Here is a 12,265-nt window from a genome sequence, read left to right as displayed (position 1 = left end):
AGGTTGCTTCCATGTCCTGGCTATTGTAAATAGAGCTGCAATGAACATTGTGGTACATGACTCTTTTTGAATTATGGTTTCCTCAGGGTACATGCCCAGTAGTGGGATTGCTGTGTTGTATGGTAGTTCTATTTGTAGTTTTTTAAGGAACCTCCATACTGTTCTCCATAATGGCTGTATCAATTTACGTTCCCACCAACAGTGCAAGAGTGTTCCCTTTTCTCCACACCCTCTCCTCCACTACTACTTTATAAGTACAGCTGAATTTGGCTCAAGAACTACAGTTTGCAGACGCATGACACAGAGCAATGGGAATTCTCATACACTGATCAGGTGAGTGCCAAATGGTACAACCACTCTGGAAAACTGTTTTTCATTTCTTAAAAAATTAAACATACACCTACCCAATAACTCTGATATTCCAATCCTCCATATTTTTCCAGGAGAAATGAAAACACAGTCCACACAAAGGCTTGCACACAAATGCTCAGAGAAAATTAAGAAAAGTCAAAAGTTAAAGACAACTAAATATCCACCATCAAGTGAATAAACAAATGTGTATCCATTCAATGGAATACTGTTCAGCAATAAAAATAAATGAACTCCTGATACAAACAAGTAAATCTCTAAACCACTATGCTAAGTAAAAAAAATACACACAAATATGTATACTTATTTCATATAAAATGCAAACTAATGCATAGTACAAAAAAAGTAAAAGGTCACAAGGAATCTTGTCAGGGTGGAGAAATACTCTATACCTTGCTTGTGCAGGTGGTTTCATGGGTGTACAGCAATGTCAAAACTCATAGAATTGAGCCCTCTAAACCGGGTGCAGTTTCTATTACCTAAATTATTCCCTCAGTAAAGTTAGTAAGGGAAAAATAAACTGACAGAGAGCCTTCACCCAAAGAAGTTGTACACATCTCAAAGAGTTTAACAGAGACAAAGGTTCTATGTAGCATTTTGCCATATATATAGGCAAATATTTATATATATATAGACATATATTTATATATATAGACATATATTTATATATATATATGTAGACACAGATATAGAGACATATATTTAACCAGCCATAAAATTCCATTCCCCCGAAAGTGTTGTTCCTTGAGGTAGTGTAGTACATATGTCTTTCTCTTATTACCCAGTCTTCTTTGCTCAGTTATTTCCACCCACTGACAGACTTCTCTTTGTGAAAGAAGAGAATGTCACCTCTTTATTTTGTTCACACAAATATCAATTGCAGTTGAAGACAATGCTGATAAATAATGGAAACTGTCAACAGACAATCCCAAAATGAATAAGGAAGAAAATCCAGCAAAAGCAGTATTTTGGAAGCAAGATATGATGATATAAATAAAAGAACTGTAGAATGAGAGTTTGGAGTTTACGTTCTTAGTCTCTGTAATTTGTATTAAATTTTTCTTGGCCTTGGTTTCCTTATGTAAACAATAAAATGATCTCCTAAGTCCCTGCAGGCTCAGAAATTCTGCGGACCTAAAATCATTTAGCACAGATTATCAAAGATAGAAGAAAAAAATCACAGTTTAGGGAAAGAAGGAATTATTAGCCAGAAAAATAAATGACTCAGTCTGAATCTGAAGCAGACTTTGTGCAAACATGCAGACAATGAAGTTTTTTAAAGAGGTAGGTAACATTCCTCTCCTACTCGTGGCCGCTCCGATCCCACCCTCACTGAGTGCAGAGGAAGGTAGGAATGTACTAGATTCCCTCAGGAGGAAAGCCATGCCTCTAAGTATTCCTTCTGACTCTGTGGGCACTAATATGTGGCCAGGGTAATGAGGTAAGAGCTTCCTAGTTGACCAGGTCACCAAGATTCTTGTCACTACAACTAAGTAGGAGCTCAGTTCCAGCATGATTTTCTTAGCCCACCTTTCTCTTTTTCTTTAAAAAATGTCTAAGGACTTCTCTGATAAGGAAAAAAAATATTTTAATTCCTTGATAAAACTTAGAAGTGAACATTGAATATTATTCAATATTCAATATTGAAATACTATTCAATATTAAATATTGAAATACTAATATGCTATAAGCTAAGAGAACCTATTCAACAATCAAAATTAAATAACAGGTAAATTAATACAGGAACATTTTGAGTTATTCATCATTTTTTTAAAAGCCTTTATCTGTTAAATATTGACATCCTTTAGAGAATTTTAAATGTTTTAAATGGTTTTGTTTTAACTCAATTCACCAACAACTTATTTATATAAAAAGGTTCATACTCTTTCCTTCAGTCACTCACTAAATAAATATTGTCTGTTCCTTAAATTGGTGGGGGGGGGAGCCATATAGAATAAAAAATATTTTTCACCTTAAAAAAGCTTATGATCTAGAGTAGAAAAATGACATACTTAAATATCCATGAAAAAAGTAGAACTCTTTTGAAAGATAAGGTAAATAAAAAAGTACTTTGAAAAGTATTCAAAGAAAGGGAAAACTATACTGTACATTTCAAAATTCAAGTTTTAAAATAAATCATAAAGTGTTTCAAAATATGTAAAAAATGTAAGCAAAAAAAAGTAAGCAAGTAAAATTAGGTATTGTTAGTCCCAACATATAAATGAGAAAATTAGATAAAAGCAAGGTAATTTTCTCAAGGCCACACAGTAATTCAGCTTGAAAATCTAGAACTATGTGAGTCTAAAATATAATTTCATTCTAGTATATGAGAACTTCCTACAAAACAGACCAAAGTTATTCAGTAGTCATAAGAGAATGAACTTTGAATGAATAACAAATTATATATACTACTCTTAATCTCCTTAGCACTCTGATTTGTATCTTCTTCTTTCTTCTTATCCACACCTTTTTAATTTTTCTTTTTTATTAATGTGGAATTTTATCTCATATTCCTCTCTTCCAAAATCAGCACATCTTTTTCTTAACTACAGTCTCCTTTAATTGACTTCTACTTTTTTAATGGATGCTTAAAATTTTTGTCATGAGCTTCCTAGTAAGGTATTTGTATATATTCAATCTAGAATTTGTTTAGAATCAAACTTATATGAAGCCATGCCTAGGAAACAGTCTATATTTGCAGAACTGTTTTCAGATTCAGGAGAGGAAAAAAATGCCAAGGATCTTATTCCCTAAGCAAATAAGCCATTAAATAATAGAATTAGCGGGACAAAAAAAATACACTGATTCTCTACTCTTTAAAATAATTATTTATATTAAATATTTTAAATAAATTTACATGCAGATATTCTCCTTCAGGTTGCTTCCGTTTAAAAAAGAAAAAATAAAAGGAGAAAATAAGGGAAAAAGTAGCACTGTCACTGAAATGGATATTGATAAAAAACAGGTCTCAGGCCTCCCACTTTGGGATGGCCAGATCGCATTTCCCAACAAACTGATATTTATCTACCCTAGTTTGTATTTGTGTCACTCAAAGCCTAGAATCGTAAGTTCAATTCTGCAAATAGTTCTATTAGATGCAATACCTGGAAGTAAATTTCATCACATTTTTGGTGAATTTACTATGCTTTTATAAATATTCATGAGTTGACAACCAGTCACTGTCTCATTTCAATCCAATGTGTACATTGTTAATTGCATTCAGTGATTTAAGACTCATCCATATGGACTGCTGATGTTTTTACAAATTAATTTTGAAAAACTGGCTTGACTGTCAAGTGTACATTAAAGATGATGATGGCAATGACATAGAAATCAAGTCTATATATGACTTTGGCCTTCATAAATTTGAGACAGGTTTTAATTAGGACCCAGGAAATTTACTTTGTGAACCATGCCTCCTTTATTTGTGTCCTATGAGGCAATTGTAATGGGAAGATCGGAAGGTTCTTATTTGCTGAAAAAGAAAGCAAATGTTTACTGTTTATGTACATGATGCACTAATGGAAAATATCGTCCAGGAAATTAGTATTGTGGAAGGCTAAAAATTAATCTAGCTGAAAATGAATATATATACATATGCATACAGATGTTGACACGCATGTATATATGCATACATATGTATTAGAGAACTGGCAGTACAGAAGCCATATTTTGAAGTCTTTATTGCCCTACCAATACTAAAGATATGAGATATATCCCCTATAAAAACTTTAAAATCCATATTGACTTGATATTAACTTTAACAATTCCAATGTACACCTCAAGTCAGTGAATTTCCACCTTATGTGGTAAATGATTTGCATATATAAGTGAAGCTTCCATATAGCAATTATAACATAAATACTTTTCATAAAATTATTTTTCTTAACACTAAATATGAAAAAAACCTAGGGAAAAAAGTAGTTGTTCACATTAAGTAGGAATAATCATCTAGTTAAATCCAAAGGGACTCAATAAAATTAGAAAATCTTTAGTTTTACTAAAATAAAAATTAAACTAAAATTGATAAGTGAATTTTATTCTACTCAAAGACCCATAAGGGAAAAAACACTTAATTTTTTTTCATTACCAACCCCATACACTACTCATAGATGTTTAGTGTATATTTTCACTCCTTTGTTCATTCCTTCTAATAGCAATATATATAATACAGTGGGAATGGTAAGCCTAATGCTGGTTAATTTTCTTCCTACTTCATACAATGAAATGAGTCTTGAGCAACAATCACAGTTAAAGAGGGTTTTTAAAAAAGTAATAAGCATACATTCAGATTTCCTAACCATATTTTATTTTAAAGGTGATATTTCAGTCTCCCACATCTGAGGTCAAAATTAAGACAGCATAACACATTAAAAACTGACTCCTTCTTCTGTGTTTGGCACTTAAACTTTTGAATGGCTTCGAGTTGATAGTAACCGTATGTGGTCCAGGAAATGTAGAAGGGGCAGGCTAGCCAAAGGATCTTTCTGGATGGCAATCTGCCCACACACCATCTACCTCTGCTCTGTGGCTCCCAGGGAACATGGAAAACCCAGTCTAATTCCTAAGTATAACAAACTTTTTATAAAAAGAAAGAAAGAAGAGCAAAAAGTAGCAATCCAGATTTTGACATTTTAAAGTGGTAATGTGGCTTCCATAAACACTATTGGTTTGTTTTTTTTTTTTAATGTTGGAGCCCTCTCATATAACCAAATCATTCCACAGAATAGAAGACTATACAAGTGAAAACAGAAAGTGCCCTTAATTTTTAGAAATTACCTTCTAAATTATGTGCCAAAGAAATGTACTAATAAGTCTAAGTTTTCACCAAAACTTATTAACATACAAACATGTGCCTATTTTCAAATCTCTTACCTCTTTCCAGGAAGAATTCTTAATTCCTGAGGTACATTTGTTCAGTCCAACTGTTTAAGTACCTGACACAGTAAGTACCCTATAAAAATAAACAAGGTCATTCTTAGAATTCAATGTAAATAAAACAATTAGCTGTTAATTAACAGGTGCTTAAAAGTCAGTATAAATTTTTTTCAAACCACTTTAATTCCTTGCATTGGAAAATGTAATGTACGAAGGGAAAAGGTATTATGGGAGGCAGACACTGAATTTGACAACCTTTTCACTCTGGCTCCTTCAAACAAATGACAATTTGTAATCACTAATTGGATTTGAGGTACTTTGAAATAATTCACTCTTTAGTCTCTGACTCTGCTAAAGAATAGCTGATTTATTTGAGAGTTAGTTGAAACTCTAACATGCTCTATTGATTTGTCCCTAATGCTATAATGTCATTAACATTTTTCACTACTGATGATGAAAGGCTCAAAGTGACAAAGCAGCTGAGAAGTAATTTCATGGCACTGCTAGCAAGTAACAGGATTTCATTTTAACAAAAGCTTTTTCTTTTTTCCCAAATAAAGAAAATATGGCATATATGTAAAGTAAATATAAATTTTAAATAACTGAATCTTTTTAAATATGAAATTTAAAATATGCTTTGAATAGTTTTATTTTACTAAAATAGATGCTTTGTAACATTAGTCTTTCACTATTTCATATTTGAATAAATAATAAAAACAATGTAGAAAACAAAATAAAGACAATTCAAATCTGGGCCAAAAACCTCATATTATCTCAAAAAAAAGAGAATGTAATGGAGATTCATTAGCTAAGTGTTAGCCTTATTAAACAATATTAATCTTATTTGTCAATAAAAACTACAGTAATACAGAAGTAGTGTTCTCACAGTTATTTCCAATCCTGTTTCTTTTACTGTACATTTTTGGGAAATATAGACTATTTCTATAATAATATTTTTTTCAGAAATGTAGAACACATTATCCCACATGCTTCTTTGGATCCCTTACTATGTGATAGTATTAGGGATAACTTAAGAGTTGATTTAAGCAAAGGATTTATGATAGGTATATAGATAAAAAACAGAAAATTTACTACCCTAAATATATATGCACACATTGAAACTCAAATGTCAATACCATGTTCAATATTCCTTGTACACGTACATTACAAGGTGGTGAAATTGTTTCATGATGGAAAATGAGATCTTTGCAGGAGAGGAGTCAAGTAACTGAGAGACTATTGTTTTTAAGAGTCATCTCTTTGAATGTTAAAATTACCATACTGTATGGAAAGAAAGAAGTTGGAGAGAGTAACAGTAAGCTAAAGCTAAAATCTTAAAAGAAGAGGGGAAATGACCAGAGGTTGGTGGAAGACTTCTACAAAGAGGAGTATCAGGTGATACCTACCAATGTCATGAGATCACAGCTAGGGAATTTAGGGAGGAAGAAGGAGACTACACTGGAAGTGCCACTGAAGAGTGACAGAACATTACCCTACCTCCAATCCCAGCGATTTAAGTGATGTGACAGGACTATAGCACTCTCTTGAAAGCGGGCATGAGACGCAGTGTCATGGGAAGAACCAGGCTTCATTTAGAGAGAAGAAGAAAACACACATAAACAAGTGAAAATAAAGAGGCCTGGGTGGTGAGTTCCAGAGAGCATGGTGAAAGAGCATCAGGAGACAGACAGAATTTGAAGATGAGAATTAGAGCCTTGAGAATCAGCGATGACTTGAAAGTTCTGGTTACTGACATAACAGGAGAAAACAGGCATGATAAGTCAAATCCTCATTTTCCCAAGTCAAACCACAGGGATGAGGCTGTGCACGTCAGTGAGGGCAAAGGGATGGTTGTGAGGTTTTGTCAGGCGTGTTCAGGGCTTTAGGGTGACCACTTGACCCTTGATAATAGTGCTGTGTGATACAGCAAATGATGTGTGAATTCCTCTTGATTTCGGATGGACACCTTTAGACTAACATAGGGGGAATCTTTCTTCCCTGACCTCCATCAGTAATGGCCTGTACGTGAGGAACGTATACCACATGTGGGCTTCACTTTGGCTTGTGCAGAAGAAATTCTAATGGCCAGTCTAGAGGTCAACTTACTTTGAGGGCATTGCCAGTCTCTTGAGCCCAGCTGATGGTGGTCATACCTAACATGTGGTTGAATATTCTGCATATGAACACTTAAAGGCCTGCAGAGGGGTGGGTCAGAATATTTCAACATTCTGATCGCCTGAATTTCACTACTGGAAGCCTCAAGAAAGGGAAGTTTTGTTCCAAATATAAGGTCTTCTGCTTTTTATGTCTTTGAATTTCCTCTTATCCTGATGTTACAAAAGTTTTAACTATTTCGTGAACAGCTTCATAAACTTTAACTGGACTGATTGTTCATAAACCATGTAGACATTTTTTATTAATTCAATAAATATTTATTGAGTATTTACTATGTGCCAGACAATATTTTAGGCAGTAGTGACAAATAATTAAAGTGCCTGGCCTTAAGGTACTTAAATTTTATACAAACAATAAGCCAAATAACATACAAACGTGTAATAAAATGTCAGGCAATGTTATGTGCTATAAAACAAAAGGATAGAAGGTGGGGGGGTATTAATTTGCTTGGGATGATCAGGGAAGTCCTCTCTGAGTTGGTGACATTTTACCTTAGGTCTGAAGGAAGAAGCCATGTGCATATCTTGGGAAAGAGTATTTACGACCAAAGGAGCAATAAATACAAAGGTCCTGAGGCCAGGAAAAGGCAATAAAGTCAGTGACTAAGGAGTGAGGGAGGAGTGACTTGAAGGAAATGGAGAGGCAAAATATAATATGGTTATAACTGTAAATAAATTTGAACTGGTAAAAAAATGTACTATAAAAATTGGTAAAATCTAGGCCACAAACACAATTTTCTAGTTAATAACAATACAGTGGTCAAATCAAAATATTGTAAAATGAAACAAACAACCAAAAAAAAAAGAAAGAAAAAACCCAACTACAGATAAAATAATTAAAATTGCTTACACAATGGAAGTTTTATTACTTCATTTATCTCTATATCAAACTGACCACCATGGAACCATCATGTTGGTCAAAAAAATTTACTCTAACACATAAGATATTGTTTAAACTATGATTAAATACTTGTTTGACAGAATGAAAATGTGCCTCTTCTCTGAGAAAATAGAGAAGCTTCTGGAACAGGTGAGGTTTTCCACATATCTTTGGGAAGATTATATGAGCCAAGTAAGCACCTGCAGATACAGAATATCTGATCCAACCTGACAGTTCTTTTTTCCATTCACACCATGTAATTTTTCAATAAAATACCTGTCAGAAGAGGTTCCATTAGTGTCAGGTAAACATTTCTAACCAGCATACTTTCAACTTGTTCTAAAATGATAGTAACAAGTAAAACTTAAATGGGAAACTCCTATTGCAAAGAGATTGTAACTCTTTATCTTATCTATTTCTTTTCTTTGATCCTGGTATTCTCCTGGAAACTCTAAGGAAGTTGTGACATTGACAAATCTGATGTCTGCTAGTTCCTACCGGGATGTACTAAGAACAAATGTAACGTTTTACTTTCTGCTGTTCTTGTTTTCATTAAGCAATGATTTACTAGGAGTCAGCTGAATTAAAACTTGCATTGATCATTTTCTTTAAAAATAACATAGCAAATTTATTGCAAAGACTTAAAACTTTCTTTATATTTCTAGGAAAGTTCTTTCCAAATTTAATCTCTCTCTCTCTTTCAATTTTTCTCCTTTCCTTCCTCCATCTCTCCTTCTCTTTCTCAAAAGTGGATGAAAAGATGAGGTGATTTGGGAAATAGATATGAAAACATTTAAAACTAATCAAGTGAAATTTAATTTCATTTATGATGCAGAATTCAAAGTGATTTTGATTAGAATTAGTAGATATATTTCAAATAACTTAAAGATATGTGTTGTCTGTTCTGAATGTTTAAATTGTTCTAAACTGTGTAAATTTAAGTAACTTCAAAGATTATGTTTAATTATACAAATTCCATATTTTACTTATTTATTAATACATTAAAATACTTATTAAATGTATCCAAGGACTACCCTGGTGGCGCAGTGGTTGAGAATCTGCCTGCCAATGCAGGGGACACGGGTTCGAGCCCTGGTCCAGGAAGATCTCACATGCCGTGGAGCAACTAAGCCCATGCACCACAACTACTGAGACCCTGTGCCACAACTACTGAAGCCCGCGTGCCTACAGCCTGTGCTCCACAACAAGAGAAGCCACCGCAATGAGAAAACGTGCACCGCAAAAAAGAGTAGCCCCCCCTCACGGCAGCTAGAGAAAGCCCGCGTGCAGCAACAAAGACCCAACGCAGCCAAAAATAAATAAATAAAATTTATTTTAAAAAAAATTGTATCCAATATGTCAGGCCATGTTTTAGGTGTAAAATTAAATTAGGCATGCAGCTAAAATATAACCTCTGGGGAAGAAGGACTTGCTTTTTATTTGTCACTATATCCCCAGTGAATAGAACAATGTCTGGTAGAGAGTAGCATTCAAAGAGAGATGAACTTATTTGCAAAGCAGAAAGAGAGACACAGGGCTTCCCTGGTGGCGCAGTGGTTGAGAGCCCGCCTGCCGATGCAGGGGACGCGGGTTCGTGCCCCGGTCCGGGAAGATCCCACATGCCGCGGAGCGGCTGGGCCCGTGAGCCATGGCCGCTGAGCCTGCGCGTCTGGAGCCTGTGCTCCGCAACGGGAGAGGCCACAACAGTGAGAGGCCCGCGTACCACAAAAAAAAAAAAAAAAAAAAGAAAAAAGAAATAGAGACACAGATGTAGAGAACAAACTTATGGATACCAAGTGGGGGAGGGGGAGCAGGGTGAATTGGGAGATTGGGATTGACATATATACACTACCCTGTATAAAACAGATAACTAATGAGAACCTACTGTATAGCACAGGGAACTCTACTCAATGCTCAGTGGTGACCTAAATGGGAAGGAAATCTAAAAAAGAGGGGATATATGTATACGTATAAGTGATTGACTTTGATGTACAACAGAAACTAACACAACATTGTAAAGCAACTATACTCCAATAAAAATTAATTTTAAAAAACCAACAAATATATACAATGAATATGTATTTTAAGGGAATGTATATATTTGAATGAATGTATATATTTGAGTCAATGAAAGAATATACGTTCCTGTCTCCCATCTTTTATTTTACTGAGAGACAACTAAGTTAATGATGAAGTTCAATATGATGAATATAATGATGGTCATATGTACTGAATGCTTAGGAAACACAGATATAAAAATCTGAGTCAGACTATAGGGGTGTTCAGGGTTCCAAGTCTCTGAACAGAGGATTAAAGACACACAGTCAAGATTTAGAGTATACATATCTGGGGCTGGTATATCATTAGGAAATACAGCAAATTGCTCATGGAAGACACATGCATCTTTCAAGGTCCTAGATTATGTAAGTTGTGAAAAATTGAACGACTTCTAAAATATGAAAAAAGATACAAATTATAAATTAAGAAATATTCAAATAAATTCCTGTTAAATGTAAACTCTCAGCCTTATTAATTATTAAACTGAAAGCTTTTTTATATTTAAGATTCTTTTACTCTGCAAGTATCCCTAAAAATGCATAAAAATTGTTAGAAAAAAATCACAGAAAATGATAATGAAATGAAAGGGCACATTTATAAAGACATCAAATTTTTAAAACAAAAACAAATGCTAAATGAGGAATAAAGGTAGAATTAATATATTTGAAGTAATATGAAGTGAGGCAACTGAAACAAAAATATGACATGTGTGGCTTCACATGACCTAAAACAGGTCATATTACCCAGTCTTTCACTGGCTGAAGATAAATATAATTTGATCAAAATATTTGCATGGCATCTATCCTTTCAGTAAACAAATTCTAAATCCCAAAGTGTCATTGATTATCTCACGTTTAGAATAGAGACCTGAAAGCTAAAACCTTTATTATTTTTATTCTTCAGTGAGATTACAAAGTAACAGAAAATTAGCATATTTGCCCTTAGTTTAATACCCTTCAGAATAATTGTTACCTTAAATAAACTGCTTAGTGTCTTTTCAGGTGACTTTAAATCAGCCTGGACAAATTACTTGGGACAGTTTTAGGTCATTAAAAGGTCATGAAGAGAGCCCCAGTGGTTAACAGATAATTCCTAAAAGCTTTTAAAAAATTACACTGAAAACAGTTTTCTCCCAATAAAATAAATTCTATTAACTATTATAAAACTAATCACCTATAGCTTAAATACTTTAGTTTACCCATATTAATAATTCCATCTTATAAACTTTTATTCACATATATCTCCTAATATATATATATATTATTTACATTAATATGCACTGTATAAAATTATATATAACACATATTCACAACACATACGCATATGCGGGACACGGGTTCGAGCCCTGGTCCAGGAAGATCTCACATGCCGTGGAGCAACTAAGCCCATGCACCACAACTACTGAGACCCTGTGCCACAACTACTGAAGCCCGCGTGCCTACAGCCTGTGCTCCACAACAAGAGAAGCCACCGCAATGAGAAAACGTGCACCGCAAAAAAGAGTAGCCCCCCCTCACGGCAGCTAGAGAAAGCCCGCGTGCAGCAACAAAGACCCAACGCAGCCAAAAATAAATAAATAAAATTTATTTTAAAAAAAATTGTATCCAATATGTCAGGCCATGTTTTAGGTGTAAAATTAAATTAGGCATGCAGCTAAAATATAACCTCTGGGGAAGAAGGACTTGCTTTTTATTTGTCACTATATCCCCAGTGAATAGAACAATGTCTGGTAGAGAGTAGCATTCAAAGAGAGATGAACTTATTTGCAAAGCAGAAAGAGAGACACAGGGCTTCCCTGGTGGCGCAGTGGTTGAGAGCCCGCCTGCCGATGCAGGGGACGCGGGTTCGTGCCCCGGTCCGGGAAGATCCCACATGCCGCGGAGCGGCTGGGCCCGTGAGCCATGGC

At 34.4% G+C, this 12,265-nt stretch overlaps 1 protein-coding gene across 1 annotated transcript in view; it reads right to left on the bottom strand.

Annotated features, from left to right (window-relative positions):
- Positions 1 to 12,265, bottom strand: part of SEMA3A (semaphorin 3A) — a 548,785-nt gene that overhangs the window by 375,227 nt on the left and 161,293 nt on the right. The window contains exon 2 of the mRNA XM_024129840.3: positions 5,245 to 5,323. The gene's annotated coding sequence lies outside the window, so the exon portion shown is untranslated. The remainder of the gene's footprint in view (positions 1 to 5,244; positions 5,324 to 12,265) is intronic.

This window comes from Physeter macrocephalus, chromosome 5 (assembly GCF_002837175.3).
Source record: "Physeter macrocephalus isolate SW-GA chromosome 5, ASM283717v5, whole genome shotgun sequence".
Classification (NCBI taxonomy): Eukaryota; Metazoa; Chordata; class Mammalia; order Artiodactyla; family Physeteridae; genus Physeter; species Physeter macrocephalus.
Note: the sequence above shows the minus strand (reverse complement) of the source record. Positions and strands in the feature narration are given on the sequence as shown.